This window comes from Chelon labrosus (assembly GCF_963514085.1).
Source record: "Chelon labrosus genome assembly, chromosome: 15".
In the NCBI taxonomy this organism is placed as follows: Eukaryota; Metazoa; Chordata; class Actinopteri; order Mugiliformes; family Mugilidae; genus Chelon; species Chelon labrosus.
In genome coordinates, this window is record NC_140348.1 from 22,988,617 (window position 1) to 23,001,441 (window position 12,825).

General features: G+C 45.5%; 1 protein-coding gene across 1 annotated transcript in view; it reads left to right on the forward strand.

The window, feature by feature from the left end:
* Positions 1 to 1,220: 1,220 nt before the first annotated feature.
* hs3st1l1 (heparan sulfate (glucosamine) 3-O-sulfotransferase 1-like1) overlaps positions 1,221 to 12,825 on the forward strand; it is a 30,264-nt gene continuing 18,659 nt past the window's right edge. The window contains exon 1 of the mRNA XM_084562137.1: positions 1,221 to 1,482. The gene's annotated coding sequence lies outside the window, so the exon portion shown is untranslated. The remainder of the gene's footprint in view (positions 1,483 to 12,825) is intronic.

Below are 12,825 nucleotides of genomic sequence, written 5' to 3' on the forward strand. Positions count from 1 at the left end.
TGACTGGCCTGCACAGATTCCTGATCTCGACCCGACAGAACACCTTCGGGATGAATTAGAGCGAAGACTGCGAGGCCAGGCCTTCTCGTCCAACATCGGTGTCTGACCTCACAAATGCGCTTCTGGAAGAATGGTGAAAAATTCCCATAAACACACTCCTAAACCTTGTGGAAGGGCTTCCCACGAGCGTTCACCTCTGAGAGATGTTTATGCGCATCTTCACCAAGAAACACTGCAAATAAAATAGTCCTAATAATACTTAAAGTGCGACCCCCTCCCTCTGCACCTCTCTGACTGTATTAATAGTCCATTTGTGTGACTCCCTCTGTGCGGTAGAGAGGAAGCATGCTGGTGTTTCTCTCTTTATACTTATTTTTTTCTTTTCTTAACACTACCGGGCTATTTGTAGCACTTTTTGTGTGAACAAGTGCAACGCTTTGGGAGACACCGTCTGAAAATCCCACATCTCCATATTTGTATGAGCCTACAAGACAGCTGGCTTCTCGCCCTGCCAGCAGCGAGGCCGACTAGGGCTGCTACGAACGCACTGGTTTCCAATGTGGTCGGGCGTGGTTGCACCTCTTTATCCAAACCTCTATATATAAAAAATTAAATAAATAAATAAAAATACAAAATAAAAAGGAAGTAATTCAGATTTGCAGCTCAAGATTCAAGCCCGAGCTGATGACTTCACCGGGGTTGGGCCTCTCTAGGGTCCTTTTAATCTCCTCTCATGGGCTATTACTGACAGTTTGTTGCTATACTATTTCATATATATAAGGACTTATATGCTAACATGGCCTTGACAGGGTTTTTCTGCCAGTACAGCACCCGGCTTCAATCTGTTTTACTGTGTATGATACAGCCATATAACATATCATAAGTTTAATATTATTGTCTAATGCACAGGGACGTTTTAGTCATGATTACTGATTAAGCTGGAAACCTCGCCACATTGTGATGCACAAGCAGAAGGCTGCGTGCTAAAATAAATGACAGGGTAAGAAGCATTTCTCGCTGACACTAGGTGATTAGAGTCTGATGTGCAGCCCTGCTAAGGCTGAGGATTGCAGAGCATCAGCGAGGAGAGCACCTTGCCCTGATCATCTGACGGCAGACGGCTCCTCCCCGCTCTCCATCCTGTCTGCTACGCAAAGCACAGGCTCGGGCACAACTCATAACCGCGTTTCTCTCCACAGGCTCGTCTGCGTGCGCAGGAGACGGAGTCGAGTTATCCACTTTGAATAAAGCAGACCAAAAAAAAAAGGACTCCGCTTCCCTCCCTCCCATCCTCCACCTTGGGTGTCCGCTTTCAAGTGGATCAGTGATGAGAGTGGCCGAGAGGACGGACGGACGCGTTTCTTCTGTGTGGAGCGGCGGTGCGCAAAAGTGCGCTCCGCGGCTCGGCGTCGTCCTCATCCTCCGCTCCTGAGATCGACCCAAAAAAACACACACGGGAGGCGCGCTGCGATCGTCACCGAGGTAACCCGCCTTTCTTTAAAGATTTCCTCCACTTTGTCTGGGTGAAACGCGGCGCTTCTGAGCGACGCGACGCATGCTTTCGTGCGACACTTGAATCCCGTGCGTCTGTCTAAAGGTTGCTTTATTCTCTGGAATTCACGGGTGGATAATTAAGCAGTTATTAAGCCGGAATAAATCCCGTTATCGCTTAGCAGCAAGCGGAATCTGTGACAATCCGGAGCATGATCATTCAATCTTGGGAAACGAGCGCCTTGTCTTTTCCCTGCAGTTCCCATTTAAATCCTCTGTAATAGAGTATTGATCAAACTAATTAAAATGCTACATCCAATAAATTAGCTTTATAAGCTCCCAGGAGCACACTCCTCTGTAGATCCTATGAGCGCTGGCATGTATAATCAACTTCCCATTAGCACTTTTTTTTTTTAATGCATTAAAAGTTTCGAATGGATTTATAAAGTTATAAAGTGTGTTTGACGCAGGTTTAAATGGGAGCTGAAACAGACGCCCATGGAAGTTGCACTTTCGGTGCTGAAGGCTGCTGGGTGAAAGCTGAAAGACCTCGTACTCCATCCTGATGCAAAAGTGTAGGCTCAGTTCATAGGATAGACTCGATCAGACAAGAGCAGCTAATGATAATTGCCACTCTCCCGCTCTTGGTGAAACGCAGCCTTGATGTGGCATTGTTTTCTCCCACCCCCTGGCGTCACATCTCCTATATGCAGCGCCAGACCTATCCAAGTGAAATTCCAGCAGGCGCCACAATAACATCATAGGATGCAAATTGCCGCGGGCTGTGCAATTCACCTTTGACTGCGAGCGTGTGGGTGTTGGCTCGTGTGCGTACGCGGCAGGCAGGTTTCTCAGAGGCACCGGGCAGGCGGGGTTGGACTGGAGTAAATTCTCTGACGAAATTCAAACGGAACCAGCCGTTTTCCTGCCCTAGGTGGGCTTTAATTGGCCTGTGTTTAAAACAGGTTCAGAGTTTTGCAGGTTTACGGGCTGCAGAGCCATGCTGCTGAGGGCAATGTGGAGGTGTTAAAGCCGGCTGTAATGACTGTTACTTTATGCATGTAGGCTGCTCATCACATTGAAAGATGCTGTGTATGGATGTTAGTTTTAGAAAGTCTTGATTTTACATCAAAGATCTTAAGTTAGACACAAATATCTTTATTAAAGTGACAAAAATAATAATGAATGGATAAAATCATAACTAAAAGGTCATTCCTCAAATGATTCAAAGTGTGCGATGGTGACAACAAAAGGGCAAAGGTCAATAAGAAAGAGGACTGCACTGGTATGCATGCTTTTTGTTTGCTTTATCTTTGCCCTGGAACCAGACCTGTAAGTAAAGGTTAGAGGGAACGCAGCAGGGCTTGAACGGTCTGCGCCGTCATCCTGACAGTAAGCGTTTCCGAGTCCGGTCGTAAAAGGTGCCCGGCGTTTTGGGGGAGGTGTTATGATTTCGAAGTCCCCGAAGAAAACTCAAGGTGTCTCGGTGATGTATGACCGGACAAACGCGCAGGGGGTCAGTGTGGATGCCACAGCACGGCGCGAGGGGACAGGAATAAAGGAAGAGGAGGAGGCGGCGGGGAGAGAAAGTGTTTCTTGTGCACAATTTCCTGTTATTAGTTTTTCGTTTGATGGAGTTTATCCAGCTGGCTCCACTCGAGCGGCGTGGGGGTGGAAGAGAGGAGCGGCAAAACAAAAGTGCATTTTCTCTTCCTCAAGTTTTCCTAATCAAGTGCGATAGAAAGTAACAAGAGAATGGGATTAATATTTGATGAGGTTATGTTTGCTGAATTAAAGGATGAAAACTATTAGCTGAGGCATATGGAAAAATTTGTTAAAAATGCAAATGGATTCCCCAGCTCTTGTCTTTGTGTGGTTGTGGGGGGATGCTTGGTTGCTTGGTTGGTTCTCCCTCAAGAGATAAACTAGCTTTCATGAAAGAATTCTGTCCTGTAAAATGCACTTTTAAAGCCTTAAATCTGTGTTGAAGTCAACTGAAATGACTACAAACTCCATCCTTGTTTGTTTTCACTCGTGTACATATAGTCTGTGGTCAAACTTGTGATTGTTTCTATGTACATTTCTTTCACTGCATTGAACTGAGCGTACTTTACTTCAATTGGTGCAATCTCTATGTTGGCAGGCGCTGAAAGTAGTTTCTAACATCACTGTTGTTCCACACGGGCAGGTAACCAGCTCCAGGCTGTTGTTATCCCCTCCTTAGTGCCACCTGTGATTTGAGCACTCCCTATAACACTTAATGAATTTGCATTTTTAGCTACTACATTTGTATTTTGAGTGCCGGCGTAGCACGCTGAGTTCTGAGATTACAGAACTCCCTGTTGCAGCTTGCGAGCTAGCGCCCTTTCTTAGCACAATGTGAGAAAAGGAGAATGGAGTGTCTGCTAATGACTCAGCAGGTGCTGAAATGGAATCAGCGTAAAGCAACATCCAGAGATAGATAACGGCGGATAAAATTAGCGAGCTGGGCTAACTGTAGCGAGTCAGATTTTATAGTGCTTCGTGGCCTTTCGCTCTAAAACGCACACTCAACAGTGCAAGTGTGAAGTTGACTCATTGGGGTCAGCCTGATTCATAACAAACATGCCATTTAGGATCTAAAACTGGGTCGATTATGTCAGTACTACAAGTATTACAGTAATAAAATAGCCAATGAGAGAAATTAGACCTTAAGGACACAAAGCGGCCGACGGTGTAAGCAGGCAACGGTAAACTTTCTAGCTCTTCTTTCTAGAATTTTCTTGCTGAACAATAGGCCAGCTTAGCCTTCTGCTAATTTTTTTCATTAAGAAGTTACAGCAAGATGGTCTAGTTTGATTTGGTGGTCGACCAACCAGCTTGCAGGTGCATTACCGCCGCCTAGTGGACCGGAGTGCAGATTAGCAGATTTACAGCAAGCTGTTTCACCGCAGCCTCATTTTCTTTCTTATAGGCGGTTTAGGCTTCCGCGTCAATTTGACGCTGTGGCGACGGCGACAGCCCAGACCCTACGCGGACCCTAGCGCCGTAGCCTGACGTGCAACACAGACCCCAAGAGCTGTGATTAGTCCGTTTGGTAGTATTTCCGCTTTAGTATTTCCGGCTTCTTCGCCACGTCCGCAATTTTTGAATTGATTGTTTTGGATCAATAAAGATGGAACACACAGAAGAAAGATTGACTGAGGAGGTTCGAAGGTAAAAGCATTTGTACGATTGGTATTCTGGGAAATTTCGGTGAAAGTCTAAGTCGCCGTTGTTGACAGTGAAGCAGGAAGTAGAAACAAAAATTAACTCAACCGGCAAAAAAGACACAGCGCCGACTAGCGTCCGGGTGGCGTTTTTACAGAGCGAGCCAGACTGACCAGCGCACACGTATAAAAGGCTCGCACCGGCGTAGGCTACGTACGTAGATTAAGGCGTCTATGTCCCGCAGGGGCATAAACTCCGCTTCACACCCGCTTCCTGTTACGGGACTGTATTTTCACACCTTGTAAACGCAACAAGTGTGGGTAGGGATTAGGGATCTGATTTCAAAATCGAATATAATTTTAAAACTCCCGTAGTCTCACAGCAAATGTAAATATCTGATATTTTAATTTTATAGTGTATGTTTCCGACTACTATGTGCCGGTGTGAAGGAGTGGCTCCCTCTTGCTACTATACTGACTGCGCTCACAAGAACCAGGTGCTTTATCATGATGTCATTCTCACCCAGTTAAATAGAAGCTGTCAGCTGTCATGTGCTCGATAATTGACTTTCATTTGATCCAATGATTGCGCCGTTCATCTCAGAGCCTCGGGCCTTATTCGCCGCCCTCTCGGCCCGAGCGGAGGAGCGTGCGCGTCACTTTCCAGACCGAGCCGTCGGACCGAGAGCAGATTCTCCGTCCCGCGGGCTCCTTGATTTTAGATATTTACACCGCTGTGATTAGGTCACCCGCGTACAATCACTCATCCGGCATTGTGGTGGTAATGTCATACGGAGGCTGATTTTTGTGTGTGCCCGTAGAGTTTGCTGGATCCCCCCCCCCCCCCTGCCTGCCTCCCCTGTGGACTGATTACTGATCAGACTAGCGTTTCATATCAGCCTTCTGGGGGCAAATTAGGGGATTAGCAACAACTTCATGCTTATTCCCTACGTATCTTCCAGGCTTCCAAATCCTGCGGAAGCCATTGTTATTTTAAGTAGCTTGGCAATTGAGCGTGGAAGCAAGCGCTAATACTCCCAAGTCTTCAGAGATGCTGAGCCGGAGAATGGTAGCATTTTGGAGGTACCTCCCCTGCTATTCATGTTCTATCGGGATGTGGAAGTGAGTAGCTGAGAATGGGCTGTGAAGTTGGCTGCCAAGTCCTCCTCACTCCAATGCTTGGTTCATACATAATAGATAAGTCACTGTAACTTACAGTACGGGGGCATAAGTAGGCTAATGCCCAGATTTGCATATTTGTGCCGAATTCCATAATTCATGAGCGCGCAGCGGGCACCTAGCAGCGGTGCAAAGAGCCACCTTGGTCCATATGATGCGCCATATGTATATATATAAGAGGTCAATCCTGCCGCACGCACCAACAACACAGCATTAACAAGGCGGCACAGAAAGATATCTTTGCCAAGCCACATGGGAGCTACATCTTCATCATCAAAAGCCTTCCGAGTCGGGACGCAGCCTCTGGGAGAGCCTTGTTAGAGGCGTGCAGAATGTGATGAGAGACAACGGGCTCCTTCCCGCTTAATGCACCGCCGTTCCGTAATAGTACGAGGAGGGGAGGAGAGGGGGCGAAAGAGGGAACGGCAGAAGGCGGCGATTCCTTCCGGTGAGCAGGTCTCGCGAGCCGCTTTTTCACCGAGACGCTCAAGAGGGGCTGACGCCGGCGTCGTCGCCAAGCGAGCGTTATTGAGTAGATTTATCATTCCACTTGGCGACGGGCGAAGTTATTTATTCATTACCTTTGTTCTCTGCCTGTCTCGAATGAGGAGGCACATGCCAGACACGTCCCTCATTATTGGTGATTGTGTGTCATACTCCTTTTTATATATATACACTTTATATATGTGTGTGCGTGTGTGTGTGTGCGTGTGTGTGTGTGTGTGTGTTACATCCACATCTTGTCATATTTGTCAGATTAATGGTATCTGTTGCTTTGGAGAGATCACGACCCCATCATGTGGTGTGAGATCTGTTTTGATTCCCATGCCTCTGCTCTGCCATATGTATCAATTTAGTTTGTGTGGGCGAGTGGAACAGATAGTGATGTGGGATTTTCGGTCTGTGAAATATGTCCCACGTGCGTCCGGGGGTCCCCTAGAGCAGAACATTAAACATTCGGATGAAACGGATTCTCTGCGGCCTTTTACCAATTTTAAGGTGATCAGGGGAGTCAACGAGGGACTTTGCGTAAAGGTGGCTTCGCTTTTTGTATTTTAAAAGGAGTCAGCTGATGGTTAATTTACGTTCTCTTCCTTTGTCTTTACACATTACTCGTGGTAATTTTAAAGGAGGGGATGAATACTCATGAGCAGAAAATGTCAAGCGTTGGTCGGCGCGCTTGCCGCCACCAGAAGCAACACTTGACATTTGTTAAGGCAAATATCTGGGTCTGTTTGAACATGAAATTTGATCTTAAAAGACGCTGATTCAGGTTTTATTGTGGGAAGGTCAGACGCCTGACAAAGCGGCATGGACAAACTGCTCTACGACTTCCAGGCCAAGCGCAGAGAAGATGAAATTATCGACCTTGCGTTGTCCTTCACATCAAAACCTTCCGTCCTTGTTTGGCTTTCATCCGAGCTAAGGTATGCCTGAAGTACAAAACCGGTGACCAAAAAGTCTAACAGGTCTTTTGTGAGCAGATATAAGCCAGGCACAGATTTGTCTCCAGAGAAAGCTATCTAACCAGTGCTAATGATGTTTCACTCATGCTTACTGACAAAGGGTTTAGCAGAAACGGCTTGAGGGCGTGCGGGGAGCTGTCCGTGGTGCTGAATGAGACCGTTCATCTTGGTTCTCTGGAATGGAGAGGGCCCGGACGAGCACCTCTCCTTTTTCCGACCTCCGAGGGGAATAACCGCTCATATCTAACTTGAAATTGAACTTTGAAATGCGCCACACCTCTGCCTTACATTTTCCCTCTTTTTTTTTTTTTTGCCTTGAAGGCAAGAGAGTTGGCGCGAATATACGCGCGTCTCAATCTAAAAGTGGCCCGCGTTGCAGCGGCATTCTGTAAAGAAAACAATCAATCAGTTAATGTGTTCGGTAACCTTACTGCTGCCGACCTCATTTCACGTAAACACTGCTGCTTCCTGTTACAAAGAGGATATTGCTGCTCGTCAGCCCTTTCCCGCAACTTGGTGTCACTTTACTGACTAGAATGAATGAAAAAAAAATAAAAAAATAAACGGTGACTCTTCCCACCGTTCACAGAGACTCTGAACTCGGACGAACTCCGGCTCCTCGTCTGGCTTCTTGTGCAAGTTTAGTATTCGTACAGCTACTCATCAGGTGTTCACACCGAAACACAGCACAATGCAATTTACTAACTGCACAATGCAATGCAATTTCAACCTAAATCCAGTCAGTATTTCTGTAAAAACTGATTCTGAGTCAGAGGTGCATCCACTAGGACCTCCTTGTCACGTCTTATGTTACTATGCTCTTGTGGTATGGCTCATATCTTTTATATTTTTCCAAGTTAGTTAGTGAGGCTCTGGAGGAACAAAAAATATTAGAAAAATTAAAAATCTTTAACAATGTACTGGAAACTGGCACTAAATTTTGTTGGTGCTTTAATTGTGTAAGTGTTTCTTTTGTTACTAGATTTTTCTTTCATTTTCTTAAAAGAAAGAATTTTTCTTTCTGGAAGATGGCGATTAAATGTTTTGTAGGTTTGGACTGTACCTCGGACAAAGCAGGCAGCTAAAAGAATATAATGAAATGAAGAACCCTTATTTTTTTGTGATTTATATTCTCTTGAGAAAAAAAAAACAAAAAAACAACTTTCCATCTGTAATTCAAGTATTGAGGTTAAACTAAACAGGTCAGCATTTTTTTTTAACCTGCCTTTTAGAGAAGACATCGGGCCTCGCTCAATCATAGCATGTAATGATGTAGTGGTATTTTCTTTTCGTGTTTACTTTTAAAACTTTAATTTATGAACGTTAAGAACAGCTACGTGAAGCAAACCCATTTGAACGCCACAGTGTCATTTGGGGGAACAATGAATAATGCAGGAGCAGTAAATAATACATCCGCCTCCGCTCGGTGATTTGGCTGGAACTGGGTACGGCGCGCAAGACACGCCAGGCAGGTACGGGCAAATGCCAGGAAGGTTTTCGGCTGCTCTGGAGCATTTTTAAGGCTGCCTCCTGGGATGAGCACCTCCTGCTGGTTTTGTGCACTCTGACATATTTTTTAAAACGCTGGTCGACTGAGTGCTGAGGTTGAAGTAATCAGAGGGCCCCCCCTGCCTGAGTCTTGGTGGGACTCCTGCAAAGTATTTTCCTCCACCAAAGCGCTGAAACATTCTGCTAAAGAAAAGACAGAAATCATTTAGTGGAGTTATAGCAAATGTATAATTAATCATATAAATAAACAGGGTCAATAGTTTGGCAAATTAAGCTTTTAATTTATTGTGCTGTGCAGCTGTGTGAGTGTGTGTAACTTAAAAAAAAAAGGGTTCTCATTTCCCTTTCTAGACACTGGACACCAGTAAACCTCCGGGGCCTGGCGTACACACTGTGTCTTCTCCATAATGGATGGTGGGTGTCATCACTTTGTCCCTGCTCAGGCTCCGAAAAGCCGATATGTCCTCCTCTGTGCTTTCACCTCGCTGCACCTCTCCCCCCCGACCCTCCCCCGCTCCCCTCCTCACGAAGTCTGAATCCCCCTCTTCGACTCTGATTAAAACGGTTTCTGCCTCATTTGGCCGACGTGCGGCGCCCGGCTCCAAACGGACGTCGGTGACTCCTGCTGCTCCTCTGCAAAGGCCCGCGAATAAAAGCTGCCTTTGAAAGACTTGGCATTACTGCGCGTTTCTAAAATCTAAGGAGCCTCAGATTTAACGAACGACCCGAGCGTTCGCAACAGAAATATCTGGAAACAATTGGTCACTCACGTCCCTGGCATAAAACGTGGAAGCTGTGGTGACCGCTATTTTGAAAACAAAAAAGCTACCGTCTATTAGCCGCGTTAGTCATGCGTCGGAGTGTCCTCAGCACATGACATAGGACTCGAACGGGCTGCAGACTCATCATGTCCTCGGTGGAGGGTTTTGGTGTTTTGTGGTTAGTATTTATTATTTATTTTGTGCAGTATTACATAGCTGAAACCTTTATTATAGAGCAATCAAATCATAATGCTGCTACTTACGGATAGATCAGTCATTCATTCATTCATCTTCTGTAACCAATCACTTGCAGGGGGGCAGGAGCCTATCCCAGCTGTCATCGGGCGAGAGGCGGGGTACACCCTGGACAGGTCTCCAGTCTATCACAGGGCTAACACAGAGAGACAGACAACCATTCACACTCACACCTACGGCCAATTTAGAATCACCAATGAAGCTAACCAGCATGTCTTTGGACGGTGGGAGGAAGCCGGAGTACCTGGAGAGAACCCACGCAGACACAGGGAGAACATGCAAACTAAACACAGAAAGAAAGGCCCCAGTCGACCCAGATAGATCATAATGATAAATAATTACTAGATAAACGTAACGATAGCGGAAATGAAGCACAGCAATGGTCTAGTTTATATCGTCTGTCTTAATCTTAATACCACCATACTTCACTGGTAGAAGTATGGTGGTATTAACCATCCATCCAGGGCTAGATCGATGGTTACGGGACTGCAGGATGAGACTGCATTCGGATTCAGATTCAGAAAAATGTATTTGTCCCCGGGGTGGGGGCAATTTAAGGCAAATGTGAGCAGCGGGACGTGCAAGAACGAGACACTTTCAAAGGTACGAAAAAAAGAACAATAAAAAAACTATGCCATTAATGTTTGAAACTTTCCAAACCGTCTGTAAGAGAAAGTAAAGTGAATAAAGTGCAAAGTAAACAGGAACTGCAGGGTTATATGGGTAATAAATAATAAATATCAACAGGAGGCCGTTGCAGAAAAAAAAGACGCGTGAAAGGCGCTTAAACAAGAAAGTGCTTTCAACTTTGAAAACCGTGCGGTGGAGGAGTGTCCGTGGACTGCTTGTTGATAGAAGTCTTCAATTAAGAGTCTGTTGTTTGTGTTGCAGTGTAGGGGAGTTTTAGGTGTCTGGATCTTGATGAGCCCCGTGTTACTGTGTCTGTTTTATAAAGGGGTGGGGCGTATCAGGGACGGCCAGGAGCAGGAGTACAAGAATGAGGCCGACCACCTTCCGATCAGTACAGCTAAAACCAAGGAGATGGTAGCAGATTTCCCACCTGCAGCCTGTAACCATCAATGGTGGAGTGTGTAGAGGTAGTTCAGACCTATAAGGACCTGGGTCTACATCTGGATCACAAACTGGACTGGTGGGCTAACATAGACTAAGTATACAAAAAAGGTCCTGCTCTGCCCTGTCTCTGTCCTGCTCCATGGACAGGTTGAGGAGGTCTTTTGTCCCACGGGACGTAAGACTCTACAACGCCTCCCTGTGAGGAACCATCTGGCCTGTGGTCATCTATCTATTTATCTTTTTATTCGTCATTGATTCAAATGTTTTACTTATGTGAAAGCGTCTCCTCTCTATTAGTTTCTGTGGTGTTACACCCAAATAAATCCCCGCATATACGAGTTGAGACTGGACAAAAAGGGCCGTGACGGCGCGTTGTATCATAATCCAGGCACAAAGATGCAATCGCCGTAGATAATTCGAAGCTCGCCCACATATTGGAGACGTCCTGATTATGAGCTTCCTTTTTTCATTTACCCTTTTCAGATTTTTTTTTTATTATTATGATTTTTTCACTTTACGCCACATCAGTGCACACATTCTAATCTCGCAAATTACATCATTTGTTGTTTCCACAAATCTACAGCGTGCGCGTTACCAGATGTTCATTGTTAAGTCCACATTGTTTAATTAGATAATAAGTACGAGAGACGATAATTTCGGGGTGTAAGAGGATAATGACGTTCATTCTCGGTTTTGCTTTTAGTTTTTTTTTTATCGCCTAGGCAGCGATCCCAAATTATTTCATAAATTGGATTTGAGGAAATAATACACAGCCTGACGAAAGCGTGCGAAAGCCGTGTTTTTCTTTTTGCCGTTTCAAGTGCGTTTAAGTATTGAGGCTGATTTGCAATGCATCTCTTGCAAATTGAGTGTTTTTTTTTTAATTAATATTCATGTATCACTGTGAATTAACCCGCGTACAAGCTCTTGCTTTAGTGTCAGGTAAATATTTGATTGCATGTAAACATATGTTGATCGTGTGTGTATGCGTGTTGCTTTAATGGGTTTTCTTTTGCTGCTAGCATTTTGCTGTATACTATCATCAGTGACCACAGTCCAGTTGGTTCCTCACGTGTTGTAGAGTTGTATGTATTGAGGGACGAAAGACCTCCTCAACCTGTCCATGGAGCAGGACAGAGACAGCAGCCTGTCACTGAACGGGCTTCTCTGCCTGACTATTGTGTCGTGTAGAGGGTGGTGGACATTGTTCATGATGGACCAGATTTTGTTCAAGGTCCTTGCATCTACCACCGATGTCAGGGACTCCAGCTCTGCCCCTACCACAGAGCCCTCCTTCTGTATCTCCATCCATGAGGTGAACCTTCTTCTTAGTGCTGCCTCCCCAGCACACCACAGCGTAGAAGAGGGCACTGGCAACGATAGTCCGGTAGAACATGTCCAGCAGCTTCCTGCAGAAGTTAAACGACCTTAGCCTCCTGAGGAAATAGAGACGGCTCTGACCTTTTTTGTATACTGAATCTGTGTTAGCCGACCAGTCCAGTTTGTGATCCAGAAGTAGACCCAGGTACTTATAGGTCTGAACCACCTCTGCACACTCCACTGTTGATGGTTACAGGCTGCAGATGGGGCCTGGACCTCCGGAAATCCGCTACCATCTCCTTGGTTTCAGCTGTATTGATCAGATTCTAGTATTACAAAGGGGAGCTGACAAACAGGTGCATCCACATCTGTGTTAATGTCAGTACACTTCCAGCGGGTTTTTACAGGGTTTGAAAATGTGTTTTTGAATGAGCATGTGATAAAAAAGAAAAAAACAACTGTCCCTCAACCCAGTGAAACCTCAACAGAAATTGGCCCCGACATTCAGAGTGAATTTCCATCACACGACTTCCTCTTTACATCATATCCACTCAGTAAACTGCAGTAAAATTACAGCGTGTA